The 20,053-nt window shown below is 39.3% G+C and overlaps 1 long non-coding RNA gene across 3 annotated transcripts in view; it reads left to right on the top strand.

The window, feature by feature from the left end:
* LOC133246253 (uncharacterized) overlaps window positions 1-20,053 on the top strand; it is a 57,542-nt gene that overhangs the window by 14,142 nt on the left and 23,347 nt on the right. For all 3 annotated transcript variants that reach the window (XR_009735980.1, XR_009735981.1, XR_009735979.1), the window contains one exon: window positions 12,000-12,204. This is a non-coding gene — a long non-coding RNA (uncharacterized LOC133246253). The remainder of the gene's footprint in view (window positions 1-11,999; window positions 12,205-20,053) is intronic.

The raw sequence follows: 20,053 nt of genomic DNA, 5'->3' as shown, positions 1-20,053 counted from the left end.
GTTGTCCTGTTTCACCACTCATCTTTTCTTTATAAGTCAGGCTAATAGGTTATCAATTTTCTTTATCTTTTCAAAGAGCCAAGTCTTAGTTTTATTAATCTTTTCTATTATTTTTTAGTCTCTATTTCATTTATTGTTTTCTCTGATTTTTATGATTTATTCCCTTCCAGTAACTTTGGGTTTTTATTTATTCTTTTTTTTCTGGTTCCTTTAGGTATAAGTTTAGGTTATTTGAAATTGTTTCTTGTTTCCTGAAGTAAGCTTATATTTCTATAAAGCTCCCTTTTAGAGCTCTTCTTGCTGTTTTCTGTAGATTTGGATCACTGTGTTTCTCAGATGTGTGTTTGATCCTCTTATCTCTCTCTTCCCCTCCTGGAATCCCTACAATGCAAATATTGGAACTCTTAATGTTATTGCAGAGATCTCTTAAATTGCTTCGTTTAAAAAAAACTGCTTTTCTTTCTGCCGCTCTGATTGAATCATATCCATTATTCTACCTTCTAGATCACTGTTGTGTTTTTCTGTATCAGTCTGCTATTCATTCCTTCTGGTGTGTTTTATATTTCTGCTATTGAATTATTCACTTTTGACTGGGTCTTTTAAAAAATTATTTTCTAGTTCCTTGTTAAAATTGTTCAGTGGTTAGATCAGTTCTTTCCCCCTAATTCAGCTAACATTTTTTATTATCAATGTTTTGAATTCTTTATCTAGTAAATCGTTTATTTCTGTTTTGTTATTTATTTTCTCAATTGTTTTCTCTTACTCTTTCAATTGATAGTAGTCCCTCTGGCTTTTCATTTTGCTTTACTTTCTATGCCTCTATGAATTTAGGTGGAATAGTTAGCTGTTACGGTCTTGAAGAGGTGGGAGTGTCCATATACAGTCTGAATGTACCCAGTGTTTTTGGTGGAAGACATGGATTTGATGTGGACACAAGTCATGTCTTTCCTCAGGGTGTACTTTCTGGAGGTTGGTGGGTTTGTGATTCTATTATATGTATATATAAGAGAAAGGGATGACAGAGGATGAGATGATTGGATGGCATCACCAACTCTATGGACATGAGTTTGAGTAAGCTCCAGGAGTTGGTGATGAATAGGGAAGCCTGGTGTGCTACAGTCTATGGGGTCGCAAAGAGTCAGACATGACTGAGTGACTGAACTGAACTGAACTGCTATGTATATATGGTACTGATGTTTTCTGGTACACATGGCACTGCTTAGCAGTGATATTAAGTTTATATCTTCAAAAATGTACTCAGCCGTGAGTCCATGAATATATACCATGATTCAGTGGTACATTTCAGAGGGTTCATATTAAAGATAAGAAAGTTGAAACACTCATGTCTTGGCCTGGGTGCACTTCACTGAGCACACGTGTGTTAGAGCACTTGTCTTCTGTACCTGCCTTTAACTGCTAATACTCGAGAATGTTGTGTTCTGCTTTTATATCTGGCATTTTATACATGTGTGAGCACTTGAGCTTGTGCCATTGTGTGGTCTGTAAAAAGGAAAATGAAATATAAATACATTGACTTCGACCTTGAGATAATCATTTAAGCCCAAACAGGTTTACAAAAGAAGCTTTTAGTTTCTTAAAGATATTAAGATTGCTTAAAGCACTAGAACAGCAGAGGCCCAGACCAATTACATCTCATTTTATGAGCCCTGGCAAGGATATGTATTTGATTCTTGTTGTTTGTCCTCTCAGAGTCCCTCTTTTCTCATAAATTAAGACCAATCAGTCATAGGAACATGAAATTCCATTTATATTCTCAAATGACTAATGGTTTGGCTTTTGGTCTTTTAGTTCAAGTTCTGATGAAATAGAATAGTAGCTATGTATAATTAGCAAATGGACCCTGTCAGGTCTGGTCACGTGCACATTCACAGAGGCTGAACCTGAGCACCAGCCAGCACTTTACTTTTCAAAGGAACTAATAATAAGCATGGCCATGACTGGGGAGAGACTTGAACCCTGTCCCTGACTTCCTAAGATCCACTCCCAAACCAGCAGCATAAGAATCTCTGATTCAGAGTCACTGCTGTGGGACTTTGCTAGCCTATACTTTGTGAGATACTCTTTTTCCAAAGGAGGAAAAATGTCTATTGATGCTCTTGTCTGATGTCTTCAAATGTATATCCTTCTTTTTGATACCCCCTTATTCCAATGTCCATGTTTGTGTAATGGCTTTCCTAATTTAATTGTGTAGGTTGATTCCAAACCTGGAATATTCCAGATATACTTTTTGAGCGCAGGGTGGCAGAACAGGAAATAACGTAGTAAGATAAAAAGAGAAGTAGGGTGGAGGACAATTTAAGGTTAACATTAGAAAATAATCATCTAGAAGTAAACCCATACTTAATTGTTGTTGAGTATTTAAGGCAACAGAATTGCATTTTTTTTGTGTGCAACACAGTAATAACAGCTTTCTAAATTGTCACAGTCTGGAACCTCCAATTCCAGATCTATTTCTTCTGTTCTTTCACAGCAGGAGACTTTCTTTAGGATAAGAACAGACAGCCCTTGGCTCACCAGGTTGAAAACTGACTAAAAAGAGCTGGCCAGTGACATGTGGTAGGAGAAGAGATTTAAAACATTCCTTCTGGTACTTTATAACCCAGTACCTACACTAACAACTTCTTAGAATCTGAATACTCTCTTTTCACTTGTTTGTGAGGGATAGGTCAAGCTAATTCATCGTATTTATTGAACACCTTCTAGGCATAAAACAATTTTGGGGAGAGGGAGATGATACAAGGAAGCACTCTAGAAATTATCAATGTTGTTGAGCAAAACCAATATCTAAGCATTGGACAGCCAGTGAGGGTTTTCTAACAACAGAGCCTATGATTTGATCTGCATTTCAAAAAGGTCATCCTGGAATAGAGGTGAGCTAAGAAGCATGAAGATTATGTCAAATGTAAGAATTAAGATGATCTGGATTAACTAAACAGCAGAAGGAATGGGTCGTGGAACAGCCTCATGAGACACTTTGGAGATAGACTCAACAGATGCAGTAATTCGTTGAAAGTGATGACAAGAGAAAGGAAGAGTCAACTGAGCTTCCTAGCCATGGAGCCATACTCCAAGTTGATAAGCATGGGGAGTAGAGTCAGTTTAAGAGGGGGAATTTTGATTTTGATGTGACAATGGGGCATCCAGTCAATGCCCAATAGACAGATGAAAATAAGTTCAAGAGCACATAAAAAAGTTGAGTAGAATAGAGGTCAGGCTTCCCAAGTCACTCAGTGAATCAAGAAACTGCCAGCAATGCAGGAGACACTGGAGACACAGGTTCAATCCCTGGGTTGGGAGGATTCCTCTGGAGAAGGGCATGGCAACCCTCTCTAGTATTCTTGCCTGGAGAATCCCATGGTCATAGGATCCTGGCAGGTTACAGTCCATAGGGTTGCAAAGAGTCAGACATGACTGAAGTAGTTGAGCACGCACGGAGTAGAGGTCATGAAATCAATGAAATAATCAATGTTCAAAACCATGTCACCAGAGAGTCTTTCCAAAATGGTGACCCTGATTATAATTTTTTTTCCTTTGTCACTAGCTAGTTGTCTCTACAGAGATTCTGAAAAAGAAAACAGAGAAATGAATAAGCCAAAACAATCAACAGCAGAGGTTGGAAGTGTGATTATTACCCATGCAGGATGTCAATGGAGCTGATTCAGCCACTACAGCCTTGGGCTGGTGAGGACACTGCAAAGTACACATTACATTGGAACCTGCTCTACATTAAAGCCACATGTGTAGAATGTGTCTTATAAAAATGCTGCTACTCTGACCAGAGTCTCCATTATTCCAGGAGGCTAGGCCATTGGGAGTTAATTGCTGAGAGCAACTTCCCTCCTTCTCCTTGGGGTTGTATTGGCTTTCTTATGAAGCAAACAGGTGCTGAGATTCAATGCTTATGTGCTTGTGGGGCATTTGTGCACAGGGTGATAAAACATTTCTGCATTCATCAATTTTCTGGAGATGAGAATGGTGTCAAATTTTAAACAGCCCACAAAACTGGACCAAAGTTGAAATAAAAAAATCCTCCCCAAAGTACCAGTGACAAACAACTAAATTCTGTCTCCATCTTGGGCTTGAAGTACTCTCAATATTTTTTCAAAAGAAAATAGAAAATTTCTGTGGGATCTGTTAAGAGTTTTAGGTCTACAAACCTTTTTCTGTAATTCATATGATGCAAGGTTATCTGGAAGTAGCCTTGACAAAAGCATCCTGTGATCCTGACCATACACAGTGCCCTGAAGCTTGCCATACAAAGATCCCTCATTGCTGCCATTCCACTTGAGAAAGACTTTAAATGATTTCTAGGTATATGAAAAAATGAATCCATTAAGATCACAAACAGTTTGGAATTTAAGTTGCTGCCTTGAAGGATTCGTTGATGCTAGATAGAATACCAGCTATAGTTCAAGTGTTTCTCCAGTAGTATCAAACAAGACACTTAGGAAGGGCCTCCCAAATGACACTGGTCCCCTTAACATAACAACATCTCTATGTATTATAGAAATTCAAGGGCACTTCTCATACTAAGGCTGTCCACTCTAACAGTTCAGTTCAGTTCAGTTGCTCAGTCATGTCTGACTCTGCAACCCCATGGACTGCAGCACACCAGGCTTCTCTGTCCATCATCAACTCCCGGAGTTTACTCAAACTCATGTCCATTGAGTCTGTGAAGGCATCCAACCATCTCATCCTCTGTCATCCCCTTCTCCTCCTGCCCTCAATCCTTCCCAGCATCACAGTCTTTTCAAATGAGTCAGCTCTTTGCATCACGTGGCCAAAGTACTGGAGTTTCAGCTTCAACATCAGTTCTTCCAATGAACACCCAGGACTGATCTCCTTTAGGATGGACTGGTTGGATCTCCTTGCAGTCCAAGGGACTCTCAAGAGTCTTCAACACCACAGTTCAAAAGCACTTAGCTTTCTTTATTGTCCAACTCTCACATCCATACATGAATACTGGAAAAACCATAGCCTTGACTAGATGGACCTTTATTGGCAAGGTCCAACTGTCTGGGTTGGTCATAACTTTCCTTCTAAGAAGTAAGCGTCTTTTAATTTCATGGCTGCAGTCACCATCTTCACTGATTTTGGAGCCCCCAAAATAAAGTCCACCACTGTTTCCACTGTTTCCCCATCTATTTGCCATGAAGTGATGGGACCGGATGCCATTATCTTAGTTTTCTGGGTGTTGAGCTTTAAGCCAACTTTTCCACTCTCCTCCTTCACTTTCATCAAGAGGCTCTTTAGTTCTTCTTCACTTTCTGCCATAAGGGTGCTGTCCTCTGTATATCTGAGGTTATTGATATTTCTCCTGGCAATCTTGGTTCCAGCTTGTGCTTCATCCAGCCCAACATTTCTCATGATGTACTCTGCATATAAGTTAAATAAGCAGGGTGACAATATACAGCTTTGACATACTTCTTTCCCCTTCCGGGACCACTCTGTTTTTCCACGTCCTGTTCTAACTGTTGCTTCCTGACCTGCATACAGGTTTCTCAAGAGGCGAGTCAGGTGGTCTGGTATTTCCATCACTTTCAGAATTTTCCACAGTTGATTGTTATCCACACAGTCAAAGGCTTTGGTGTAGTCAATAAAGCAGAAATAGATGTTTTTCTGGAACTCTATTGCTTTTTCAATGATCCAGCAGATGTTGGCAATTTGATCTCTGGTTCCTCTACCTTTTCTAAAACGAGCTTGAACATCTGGAAATTCATGGTTCACATATTGTTGAAGCCTGACTTGGAGAATTTTGAGCATTATATTGCTACTCTATACAGGTTACAAAGCCAGAGGACATTGGAAATGGTACTGCAGATCAAGTGACATGGACTACATTTGGTGGATTACTGGAGTTGTCTTTTCTGGCTCTGGGTAAAGCTGACTTGATTCTAGGGAACTGAGTCAGAGGAGCAAATTTCAGGGTTGTTTCTTCTGAGGGACCTAGTCAAGGTTGCCTCAAGGGTAACCTTTTTGAGACTGCAGACTGTAGAAAACTTATGTGACTACTATACCCTGAAAGGTATGAGGCTCTCTTAAAAGGTTAAGGAGGAAACAGGAGACCTGGATCAATCTTTATAGGATAGAGAATGGCCTATTTAGAAAGGACACTAGAAATCACCTTGTCCTAACCTTTTCATTAACCAGAGAGATGAAGTGACTTGCCGGACACCGTCTAGACAGTAGCAGACCTGAGACTAGAAATGAAAGTAGCTCCTTTGTAAGCCAGGACAGTCCTGCTCTTCTAAACTTGGTTATAGCAAGAAGGTAGAAAGGAATGAGCATAGGATTAAAACTGGGAAATTTACAAAAGGTTCTAACTCAGTTACTTCTAAATTTGGTGTGAAGGTGGTGGGCCCTGTTTGACTTTCTTCCCCCATAGATTAGTCAAATGGGGACAAGGAACTTATTTTGAAGGTGAATCTCTCTCAAATCACTCCTTATCATAGGCATTATAACAAAGTGTTACAAATAGCATTAAGTTGTGGTAGTCACATTCTTGCTGCCAAGATCCAGGGTACAATTGCCCAAACAGCTTCCCAGAGCATGGCAGGGATAGGGTGACAGAATCTGCTTGGAGTCTTCTGTTGGGTGTATGCTGGGAGAACAAAACAATCAAATAATTGTTCTGATTCAGTCAGTCACGATACAATTTTTTTTTTTTTTTTTTTAGTAATTAACTGTAATTAACTGTGGGAGATGCTCAAAAAGATTCAAGAAATAAAACCAAATGTCTTCCTCTTTCACACAGTTTATTTAGAATAGCTGGAGACACTGCATTAATTGTAAAAATCAAAGTAATATGCTGTGTCCTTGGGGACGCTCAGAATACCTTTGAACATTATATCAATGATTTTGTGTTTTTTTGTGACTCCAAATGCTCTACTTTCACTCTCTCAAGCAGCATTCATATTAGGCTGCCCTTTGTTGCAGGTGCCAAATGCTTGTTTCCAAATGTTATCTTTTCCCCTCACCTTATCCATGCTGATCACTGCTATGCTTTCAATATAGGAAAGCCCAACATGTGGGTCGTGCCAAGTCCAAATGTCCTACATACTAACCTACTTGTGAAAACACAAGTTATCTCCAGAGAAATACAGAAATACAGAATCTTTTAAAGCCTAGAGTTCTGCTACTTGTTGCAAGACCCTTGTCCAGACTCATGGTGCTTACAACAATTTATGAGTGCTCAGTTTTGTCAGACTCTTTGCAGCCCCGTAGACTGTAGCCCACCAGGCTCCTCCGTCCATGGGATACTCCAGGCAAGAATACTGGAGTGGGTTGCCATGCCCTGCTCCAGGAGATCTTCCTGACCCACAGATTGAACACACATCTCCTATGTCTTCTGCATTGGCAGGTAGATTCTTTACCACTGCGCCACCTGGAAAGCCCTTCTGCTTACAATGGGGCTGCTAATGATTGTTATATAGTCATGCCATCCTACAGCAGGAGAGAGGCTGGTTGTTAGGATACAAGGACTTTGTCTTCAATTGTACCTGGACTTTTATGAATTCACATTATCGGAATCTAAGTACTTCTACCCGTGTTCTAGAAGTTATGTTTTCTTTCTGGCCAAATGTAACAAGCCGTCAATAGCCATTATTTTTTAACTTTAGGGTTTGAGGTATTTTATGGTAATCTTTATTTAAGGTTTATTTAGAATTTATAGCAGCAAAGAAGGAAGGAAGCTAATAATCATTGTCTGTCATTTGCAAGTTCACAATTAGTAAATACAGGGTATAGTTCCTACCAGTTTCTTTAATTTGTCCTCGGCAGACATTGCTATTCATAGCACTTTTTTTTACTGAACCTAAAGAAGACCTCGCAATCCTTTTCAGTGTACACTCCAGGAAACTACTATCAGTCGGTCTGAATTGGACATATGAAACCAGTTTGTTATTCCAGTGATAGGCATTTAGTATATATTTCACTTTATAACAAAGATTCAAGCAGTCCATATTCCATGCAGTTGTACAAACTGAAGCTGAGTTATTTATGTTGCCCAATCACATTCAATCAATCTGCATCTAAATTTCTTAGTATAACTTCCATGCTGTTTGTAATTCACTATACAGTTTTTCATCTACAAAGTTTATATATGTGGATCAAAACACATTATCAAATATAGACAGCTCCTAACTTTAAAGGAGGTTTTGTTCCAAAAGTTCAGATAAAGTAGTAATAATAATAATCAACATCTGCACAGCACTTAGAATCTGTTTTCCTTGGGGCTCAGAAACAGACAATTGCAGAAGAAATCAAACACAACGCAATCTCATTCCTTAGCTTGTCTGTTAATTAATTTCATAAATATTTACTGAGCACTTAGCACTGTGACAGGCATTAGACAGATCTGTACTTTCATAGAACTTACAGGCTATTAGGACAGACTGATGTTAGAAAAAAACCCAAATAAATATATAGTTACAAACTGTGATACATTCCAAGAAGAACAGACTTCTGATAGAGTATAGTGAAGAGAAACTTATATTTCAAGGAATGGCTGGTGACTGCCTCTCTGAGACAAAGGCAGTTAAGCTGATCACCAAAGGCCCAATGGGGGTTAGCAAAAAGAAACACTAGGACAAGCATTTAGGAAGAGGAAACAGCATGTGGCAAAGAATTGGCTTGGTCAAGCAGATCTTGTTTGTTTCTCTATGAATCTTGTCTTCACTTTGCTAGTCCTTGATCGGAGATAAAGTGCTAAATCTACTCATTTTCACAGATGCTGGCAAGTACCAGCAAAGGTTATCATACTTAGAAGGCACATATGACTTTGCAAAACATTATACTCATAGCCTGTAGGGTTATTCTATAATGAATTCTCAGGAATATGATCTGGTAATCCAAACTGGGGAAGACATCTTGAGACAGACTGCAGTCCCCTCTTTGCCCCTTTGCTAATGACAGGGTACTCCACTCCAAATTTGCAGGAGCTGATCCTGGACAACAGTTCAACAAAAACAGAGGGAAAAATAAGTAACCTTGACTGTCCAGAGTCTTAGCTCTCTGTCCATTCTACTTTGTGTACTGAATTGATCAAGCAAACAAACCCTCTCTAGCCCTCCAACTTAAAGACCAAAGGAACTGGATGGTTGCCCAGAATTAAGAGAAGAAAACTATACAGTCAACCAATGCCATTTAGGGGAGGCAGGTGTTAATTATAGACCTTCTTTTGAGCAAGTATTAATTAAAAAAGGGCAAACATAAATATATGCTAGGCATTTGCAAAAAGGTAGATGACAACATAATTTTGAAGAAGCCTCATGCTATTAAACATGAAAATGAATGAAATCAGAGGGAGAAACTAGGAATCATCTCATAGGCAATGAAGTAAGGTGATTAAATAAGAAGTAAACTAAATAAATAATTTACTTAAGTAATTAAATAAAAGACTTTAAAAAAGGTTGACAAAACTGGAGATACAGACTCAAAGGGTGACTTCAGAGCTTAGAAAAAAACTGAAGGATGCAGTGCCATTTGTAGAATTTAAAGTGGCAACAGAAGCAATGGAAAAAGCAAAATTGATACCCTAGAAAACTGAATCTTGAGACAATGCTTATACTGTCTAATTAAGTTTATGCCCAGGAATGTATTTGTCACCAGGAGGCTGCCAATTAAGGAATGGGGCTTCGGACAGTACTAGGTATCTGGAGGGGGGATAGCCCTTTCTAAACATGGAAACACCCAGAGCTTCATAGACTCTGGCTCATAAAGTGAAGGACTGTCCAATCTCTGTGTATTAATAAGCATTATACGAAGAATGTTGTATTAATAACCATGTAGGTAATGTGGGTTTTATTAAGTTAAAACTTTTACCTAGATGATCCATATGCAATTGTAAAATAAAAAATAATACAGAGAGACTTTGTATACCCAGTTTTCCCCATTGGTAGTAATTTGTACAATACAACCAAATATTGACTTTGCTACAATGTACTGATCTTACTCAGATTTGTCCTATTTTACCTGTGATAATGTGTGTTTAAAGGCACTGGGACCAACACATATAAATGAGACTCACCTACTTGGACTGATTTCAGCTAATTACCTTCACTAAGTTGATCATCAAACAATCCTGTCAATATACTGATTCTTGATTGTGAAAGTGCTTTGGAAAGCAGTGGCTTGGAGGAGGAACTTAACGTATATTAGCTCAATCTTGATCTGAAATGCCCCCTTGGGTAGGCATGATAAATGTGCTTGATAAACAGTTGTCAGAAAACTGTACACTTTGTCCAAAACACTGTGAAATCAGTGTGTTCTATTCAAAATTCAAAGCATCACATAAGATGGAAAACAGAGCAACATTTTTTTTTCCTCAGAGAAGTAACTAGCTGTTTAATGCGGCCCAAAGCGGGGTGTAAACACTGAACCAAGAATAATTACCCTCACCTTTGAGTGACATTAAATTGTTGTAACCAAAGGGTAGAAGAAGAACAGAGTGGTCAACTGTTTATTTACATTGTGTAAATATGGTTAAATGGTAACTCAAAAAATGTGCAGATTTCAGGAGACAAGCTCTTTACAATGTTCGGCTGTGACCAGCCAAGAAGAGAGATGGAAATTTAATGTTTACAAATGGCCTTTATTCAGGGGCTCAGTATGACTTGTTCTGAACAGTGAAAGTAAGGGAACATTGAAAATAAATTTCCAACACAGGAAATCACAAATATGCTGGGGAACTCGTGACTCTGGATACAGCACTGTATTGTTAGCAATCAAGCCCTTGATTCATGTTCTTGTGAGTTGACTTGTTAGTTTCCAAGTGCATCTCTTTTTGTTTTGACATGCAACTCTTGAGTGTTGTACATATTGATTATGGGCTCTTTCTTTGAAAGAGTGAGTGAGTGAATGGATACGGCAACTTTGATCAAAGAAAACAGAAAGCAAAGTTGAGATGCAGAATGTACAAGGAAAAGTAACTATAGACAGGAGAGCATAAAATAATAAAAGAGAATTATGGACAAAAATCAATAGGAAAAGGATGGATTATTTAATAAATCATGTGAGGAAACCTGGCTTACTATACAGAGAGAAATAAAACGATCTCCACTAATACCATATGTTTGAACTCCATATTTCTCTAATTGCATATAAAGATAAAACTGTGAGGATAATATAGATTACATTTTTATAACCTAGGGATGGGATAAGGACTTCTTAAACACACAGAAGATAATTTATAAAGCAAAAAGCCCTAAGATTTATTATAGTAAAAAATTAGAGATTTCTGTTCTAAGGAGGAAACTATGGACAATGTTAATAAAGGACAGATTTGGAGAATCAGTTTAGAAACATGAATAGGCTTTCTGTTTAACCTGCTCTTTATACATTTGCAATGTATAAAACTGATGAGAAATGAATATCAATAAGAAAATACAGCAACCTCAATGGAAAAATGGGAAAATGTTGTAAATACGTAGCTCATGGAAGATGAATGACAAATGTCTGAAATGCTTACAAGGAGATGTTTAAACTTACTAGTGTTTAGGTAAATGCAAATGAAAATACAATGAAGTACTGGTTTACTTGTATCAGACTGGCAATTCCGCAGGAAGGTGGAGCTGTAGGAATTCTTGTACACTGCTGGTGGTTGTGCAAATCAGGAGGAGGTATTCAGGAATGCAATCTGGCAAAAATGAGCCAGGTTATGTACATGTGTCCTCTGTGACTCACTAGTACTATTTCTGATTAGATATCACTCTAGAAAATGATAGGTGATCTAGGCGTCCCTCACTGGGGCAATGGGCACATAAAGTGTGTGATGCACAGTATCTGTGCCATGTACAGACCAGAAATAAGCTTGGAAACATGAATAGACTTTCCACTTAACCTGCTTTTTACTGTTATTTTCATTCTTGGTACTTCTCATGGTTAAGATTGCAGTATAAAATGTCCTCCTCAGAGACGCTTCCTGTGGTAGATTTTAAAATGGCCATAAATACTTACTTGGCTTCTTCTCTCATTAACAGAGGGGAGCTGCCATATGAGAAGTCCAAATCCTTTGGAACACCATGGTGGGAAGAAGCCCAGACCACATGGAGAGACAGTGAATGCACTCAGTTCACCACCTCAGATGAGCCCCCACCTTCAATGTCCAGCCTCAGCTGCTCTCTGACTACAACCACATGGAAGACCCCACACAAGGAGGCTCGCTGAGCTCAGTCAACCTCGCTGGTAAAATGGAACAAAATGTTCTTTTAAGCTGCTGACTTCGGGGTAGTTTGTAATGCAGTAATATTTAACTGCAACACCTCCCACAATACACCCAGTGCCTAGTAGGGTGTCTGCTTTTGATATAGTATTGGTTCAACAACTGAAAAAGTTTAATTGGCCAAAATAGTTCTTAACCTTTTTATCAGATCTCCTAGTCCTAATTTCTGGTTCATACCTATAGTACAGTCTATTTCAGATACAGAGGGATCACTAGTTACATTTAGTTATTAAACCAGGTATTTTCCACAGTATGGTTACAGCAATGCAACTTTGTGTCAGGCAACCATCAGTTCTACTAGTAACTTTTCATTTCCCTCCTTATCCCCACTTACTTCTTCCCAAGTTCCATCCTTTTGTTGCCAGAAGATAAGAGGCTTCTATTGTTTTAAGTTTTCAATGGGTCCCCTTCATTGTCTCTGATTGCAGGATTACACACAGTGGTATTCACAGCCTATCAATGCATGCTCCCTTAGCTATGGGTGTTTAAATGAATAATTGTCAGGAGGAGCTAGTGATTATGGTTATGCCTCACAATGTTGGTGGACAACTCCCTTATTTGAAGTGTATGTTAGTAAAATTCCTTGTATTTGTTGTTGTTCAGTTGCTAAGTTGTATTTGACTCTCTGTGACTCCATGGACTGCAGCACACCAGGCTTCCCTGTCCTTCACTGTCTCCCGGAGTTTGCTCAAACCCATGTCCTTTGAGTTGGTGATGCCATCCAACCATCTCATCCTCTGTTGCCCCCTTCTCTTGCCCTCAATCTTTCCTAGCATCAGGGTCTTTTCCAATGAATGGACTCTTCACATCAGGTGGCCACAGTATTGGAGCTTCAGCTTCATCATCAGTCCTTCCAGTGAATAATCAGGGTTGGTTTTCATTTGACTGGTTTGATCTCCTTGCTTTTCAAGGGACTCTCAAGAGCCTTCTCCAGCACCACAATTCCTTGTATTAATTGAAACAAACATAAATTTTGTTGTTTTTATCATTTGGTGATAAGCAGTTTTCTCAACTGCCTAACTAAAGAGTTATTGAAAAGACTTGGGATTTCTTTAGTCTAAGTGTAACAAGCTGGGTTTTGCACATCTCTGTCATGCACTACGCTTATTTGTGCACATTCACCTCCTACTAGATGACAGAAACCGAGGGCAGGCTCCAGGGTTTTTTTTTTTCTTTTCTTTTCTCCTTTTGACAATCCCAGAGGATCAGCTAGCCCAGTCAGCATATTGGGTACTCTTTCAAATATTTGTGGATTTGAAAACCATGCCTTTAACTTTTCATCTTTTGATGTCCTTCATATCTGTGAACTGTAGATAGTAGTTTTCTGGTTTTTTTTTTTTTCTTCTTCTTTTTTTAATGAGAGTTTTGAAGACAGGGAGTTATGGAGGCATTTCTGGTATATAAGAGAAGGTGACTGGAGAGGAAGGAAGAGCTAAGGGCTCTTCATTTCCTCCAATTAAAAAGTGAACTCAGAATAAAGAAAAGTTATTCTGCAATTACCCTTTTCTCACAGCAGACTTTCTCTTAAACCTTCTAAGATGGGTCAAGTTATAGTTTATAAGTTTTGCATAAGGTTTGGTTTTGAGGGGATTCTGTGCAACCATACAATGCATGAAGTCTTGTGAAAAAGTCCTGTGAAAATGTTCATTGACTTTTAGACTTCCATGACAGCTTTTAAAGAAAGCTTACATCCAACTTCTGAGTGGTGTTCTATATGAGTTGCTGGATAAAGACGTACAGAAAAGTTGTTGTATCATAGTGTTCCATTGCTTTTGAGAGGAATTTCTGTTCTAGAAAAGTGAGACTTTTTTTTTTCACATGGAACTGCTGGCATTAATTCTCAGTAACAAGGTTGGCACTGATGTTGGAAGCTGGGGAAGGCTTTTTCTTCCACTTCTAATTGGCCCAGTCATGTAGTGTGGAGGGAATCGAAGTCACAGAGTTGAGAGCTGAGTCTTACTCCTATAACATCATATACAAGTTGTGTTTAGGGAACCACTATGTCATCCCTAGATGGTTTACTTATTTGTAGAAAGGATGGATGATACAGAAACTCTGTGATTGTCATCAAGAGAGCATATAATGTAAGGGTCTTAAATCTCTCTTTATAGGAAACTGTCAACTTAAAAATTAGTCAGAGCATGAAAGAAAAGAGTGTTTTATTTGGTGGGAACATTTTAGGACTCTAAGTCCAGAGAAAGCATCTCAGGTAGCCCTGAGAGGTGTGGGGAAAGGGAGGAGGGCTAGATGCAAATTTACAACAAAAGGGACAGGCAGTCTGAACATCAAAGATTATTGTTAAGTAAGGCAAACCAGATAACAAGTTAAGGAATTTAGCGTTCTTCTATGTATGGGAGATGCAAAGTCTGGGATTATTGAAGTCATTCCTTTCATGTACATCTCAGTTATTTGGGACCACCATCCTGCATTTTTACAGATGTATTCTTCGCTTTCTTGAATTCCCTCCCTTAGTGCTCAGCTCACCACCAGAGGGAGGGCTATACTCCTTGACTAGTGTGACATCCTTAAATTCAGAAATTCCTCCTGTAGGAAGTGGCACCACTTCTGGACGTGGCTCAGAAATTCACATTTGCAGGGCTGGAATCACGTGGGGAAAACCACTAGATCATTCTGGTATGACCTAAATCAAATCCCTTATGATTATACAGTGGAAGTGAGAAATAGATTTAAGGGACTAGATCTGATAGAGTGCCTAATGAACTATGGATGGAGGTTCGTGACATTGTACAGGAGACAGGGATCAAGACCATCCTCAAGAGAAAGAAATGCAAAAAAGCAAAATGGCTGTCTGAGGAGGCCTTACAAATAGCTGTCAAAAGAAGAGAAGTGAAAAGCAAAGGAAAAAAGGAAAGTTATACCCATTTGAATGCAGAGTTCCAAAGAAGAGCAAGGAGAGATAAGAAAGCCTTCCTCAGGGATCAATGCAAAGAAATAGAGGAAAACAATAGAATGGGAAAGACTAGAGATCTCTTCATGAAAATTAGAGATATCAAGGGAACATTTCATGCAAAGATGGGCTCAATAAAGAACGGAAATGGTATGGACCTAACAGAAGCAGAAGATATTAAGAAAAGGTGGCAAGAATACACAGAAGAACTGTACAAAAAAGATCTTCATGACCCAGATAATCATGATGGTGTGATCACTTACCTACAGCCAGACATCCTGGAATGTGAAGTCAAGTGGGCCTTAGAAAGCATCACTACAAACAAAGCTAGTGGAGGTGATAGAATTCCAGTTGAGCTATTCAAATCCTGAAAGATGATGCTGTGAAAGTGCTGCACTCAATATGTCAGCAAATGTGGAAAACTCAGCAGTGGCCATAGGACTGGAAAAGTCAGTTTTCATTCCAATCCCAAAGAAAGGCAATGCCAAAGAATGCTCAAACTACCACACAATTGCACTCATTTCACACACTAGCAAAGTAATGCTCAAAATTCTCCAAGCCAGGCTTCAGCAATACATGAACCATGAACTTCCTGATGTTCAAGCTGGTTTTAGAAAAGGCAGAGGAACTGGAGATCAAATTGCCAACATCCACTGGATCATCAAAAAAGCAAGAGAATTCCAGAAAAACATCTATTTCTGCTTTATTGACTATGCCAAAGCCTTTGACTGTGTGGATCACAATCAACTGTGGGAAATTCTGAAAGAGATGGGAATACCAGATCATCTGACCTGCCTCTTGAGAAATCTGTATGCAGGTCGGGAAGCAACAGTTAGAACTGGACACGGAACAACAGACTGGTTCCAAATAGGAACCAAATAGGAAAAGGAGTACGTCAAGGCTGTATATTGTCATTCTGATTATTTAACTTCTATGCAGAGTGCATCATGAGAAATGCTGGACTGGAAGGAACACAAGCTGGAATCAAGATTGCTCAGATATGCAGATGACACCACCCTTATGACAGAAAGTGAAGAAGAACTAAAAAGCCTCTTGATGAAAATGAAAGAGGAGAGTGAAAAAGTTGGCTTAAAATTCAACACTCAGAAAACTAAGGTCATGGCATCTGGTCCCATCACTTCATGGGAAATAGATGGGGAAACAGTGAAAACAGTGGCCGATTTTATTTTCCTGGGCTCCAAAATCACTGCAGATGGTGATTGCAGTCATGAAATTAAAAGACGTTTACTCCTTGGAAGGAAAGTTGTGACCAACCTAGACAGCGTATTATAAAGCAGAGACATTACTTAGTCAACAAAGGTCCGTCTAGTCAAGGCTATGGTTTTTCCATTAGTCATGTATGGTTGTGAGAGTTGGACTATAAAGAAAGCTGAACACCAAAGAATTGATGGTTTTGAACTGTGGTGTTGGAGAAAACTCTTGAGAGTCCCTTGGACTGCAAGGAGATCCAACCAGTCCATCCTAAGGGAGATCTCCTGGGTGTTCATTGGAAGGACTGATGTTGAAGCTGAAACTCCAATACTTTGGCCACGTGATGCAAAAAGCTGACTCATTTGAAAAGATCCTGATGCTGGGAAAGATTGAGGGAAGGAGGAGAAGGGGATAACTGAGGATGAGATGGTTGGATGGCATCACTGACTCAATGGACGTGAGTCTGAGTGAACTCCGGGAGTTGGTGATGGACAGGGAGGCCTGGTGCACGGTGGTTCATGGGGTCGCAAAGAGTCGGACATGATTGAGCAACTGAACTGAACTGAATCACAGATTTCTATGAAATTTCTTGCTCACTGATATGGCAGGCATATCGAAATATATCATTTTACAATACTGACTAAGATACGTTATAGGATACTGATGGCCAGGCCTGATGTTGTCTATGCACACGGTGGTTTCTTGACTAGTTTGCCTTCTTCTGTGACTTAATCTCCTTGGGGGTAGGAATAAAGTTTTGTTCAGGAATATACCCACAGTGTTTAATGCCATACCCAGGCAATAATAGGCACTTGATAATTATTTTATGAATGAATGAAAGATTTGAGGACATGATATGATAATATATGAGATTCTTTGAGGATATCAGGTATTTTTATTAAGATCCTTATTAAACTTCTGTGAATTTCAAGTTTTGTTCTAGGTCTTTATAACTAACCTGTCCCAGCTTTGCAAGAATAATCACTGTCTCTTATAGCAAGATTTTATGTATATTTCACATTCAGAAAATTTTGAACTTTTATCAGGAGTATAATTTCTCTCAATATTAAAAAAAAAAACACAGTTGAGATCAAAAGAACAATTCTTAAATTAACAGATGTTAGCCCTAGGGAAATAGCCTTGTTAATTAATTCAATAAACTTTAAGTCCTGGATTATGCTAAGCATGGATAATATAACAATAAGTAGAATGCATTCTTGACCTTAAGATACTTAAGCTCTGATATGGGATGAACTGTGTTCCCTCAAAAAATCTTAAGATGAAGTCCTAATTCTTGGGACCTCAGAATATGGATTTATTTGGAAATAGGGTCTTTACAGAGGTAATTAACTTAAGGTCATGAGGTTAGGTGCTAACCTACTATGACTGCTGCTAAGCTGCTAAGTCGCTTCAGTCGTGTCTGACTCTGTGCGACCCCATAGACGGCAGCCCACCAGGCTCTCCGATTCCTGGAATTCTCCAGGCAAGAACACTGGAGTGGGTTGCCATTTCCTTCTCCAATGCATGAAAGTGAAAAGTGAAAGTGAAATCGCTCAGTCGTGTTTGACTCTTAGCGACCCCATGGACTGCAGCTCACCAGGCTCTTCCGTCCATGGGATTTTCCAGGCAAGAGTACTGGAGTGGGATGCCATTGCCTTCTCCGACTAGTGTTCTTATAAAAAGGGGAACTTTTCAGACTGACACACAGAGGGAAAATCATGTGAAGACACAAGGGGAAAAAAAAGTCATTTATGCCAAAGAGAGACCTGGAGCAGATCCGTTCCTCATACCCCTCAAAAGGAACCAAACCTGCCTACCTATGAGGAGGGATCAGTGACCCATTTGAGGAAGAGCCCCCAAGTGGAGATCTGCAGGGGTACCCTTCCACGCACGGGAATAGTGAGTGCAAAGGCCATGGGTAGGAGGTGTGGTTGGAATATTGTAGGAGCAGAAGAAGGGCAGTGTGCTTGGAGCACAGTGACCAGTGGGAACTAGGGCAGGTAAAGATGAAGCTGGAGAGAGAGGAGTCATGGTAAGGTTCTTACTAATAAAGCAATGTCCAGGATATTCCTGTATGTTTGTGACAAGTTCTTCTCTGGTACATACAAATTAATTTTATGGACATAAGAGAGTGGTTCCTCTCTTGTTTATTTGCTTTGTTTGTTTTTGTAGCTATTTTTCCTTCCTTAGTTTGGATAACTTAAGACTGCTGCTGCTGCTGCTAAGTCGCTTCAGTCGTGTCCGACTCTGTGCGACCCCATAGACAGAAGCCCACTAGGCTCCCCCGTCCCTGGGATTCTCCAGGCAAGAAGACTGGAGTGGGTTGCCATTTCCTTCTCCCATGCATGAAAGTGAAAAGTGAAAGTGAAGTCGCTCAGTCCTGCCTGACTCTTAGCGACCCCATGGACTGCAGCCTACCAGGCTCCTCCGTCCATGGAATTTTCCAGGCAAGAGTACTGGAGTGGGGTGCCATTGCCTTCTCCGAACTTAAGACTGCAGCCATTTCAATACATGGTGGATTTGCAGAGTTATCTGGGAAAAATGCATGTGAACTTCCTCAGAGTTAAAGGAGTGAAAGGAAAGTCCACAACTAGCTGAATGCCTGGGAGGAAGCAGAGTGCACCGTGACATCATTCAGTCTGCATCACTGACTCTTGAGTTGTCTCTGTTGCCTTTATAACTTAATGTTCTGGGCAGCCCAGGTTCTAATTTATCAGCAAGGACAATAAATTGCTAATAACTGCTGGCCTCTCCCCTGTTCTTAAGTTATCTGCTAACACAAATAGACAGATTCATTCAATTTGGAAAATGTTAATAAGATGTCAAAATGTGTTCAGGGAGAAAAAAAGAAAGCTTTTTTTAAATGGCCATATCATCCTTTCCAAAATTGAATTCCAACTGTCCCTGTTTGTGCAGGTGAATTAAAAGACTATCAAAACCCTAAATGTGTCTATTAACCCAATTAAACAGTGTCTGAATTGAGAAGTGATAAAGATGAAAAGTGTTTGTGCTCTCTCAAATGCACCTCCATGACAAAAGATAATGAACAATTATTCCCCCACTCAACCCTCCAGAAAATCAGTTCTAATACTTTGATTTGACTGTTTGGCAAATACTGATTTTCTAGGATTTTAGGAAGCTCTTTTAAGTAAGTTTAGCTCATTTTTTTTACTTTATAAGGATGAATTATAGTATTTGCAATAGCTAGATTCCTAGTGTTGCTTCTGCTTCTCTTACCACACTGTCCCCCACAACCCCAAATTTGTGAGTTTTATCACTACTTACTGAGATTTCTATGAAGAGGTAGGAAAAATTTGGTGGTGGAACAGAAATCAACACTTATTAGAAACTTGTGAGCATTTCATGTTGTTGCAAAAAGGATGCTTGACATAATTCCCTGAATTGAAGTTTGGAGGTTGTAAATATTTGAGTAATTTGCTTTATGCCCAAGTAATAGTGACTATTCTTGAAGAAAAAGTCTCCCAGACACCCAATAAGAAGAATATTGAAGACATTGTGTTATCTTTTGGCCTTTGGTTGAGGATGTCTGTGGCAAATATCTTTTAGAATTTTATAGTGTACAAGGAAAATGTTCTCCTCTCCTGAAGAACTTATTTCTATAAAGATTTATCCATATACCTATTTAGTGCTCTTTTGGTACTAGGAAATGAGTCATTTGTAAGGCATCTTAT

Source organism: Bos javanicus, chromosome 4 (assembly GCF_032452875.1).
Source record: "Bos javanicus breed banteng chromosome 4, ARS-OSU_banteng_1.0, whole genome shotgun sequence".
Taxonomy (NCBI): domain Eukaryota; kingdom Metazoa; phylum Chordata; class Mammalia; order Artiodactyla; family Bovidae; genus Bos; species Bos javanicus.
Note: the sequence above shows the minus strand (reverse complement) of the source record. Positions and strands in the feature narration are given on the sequence as shown.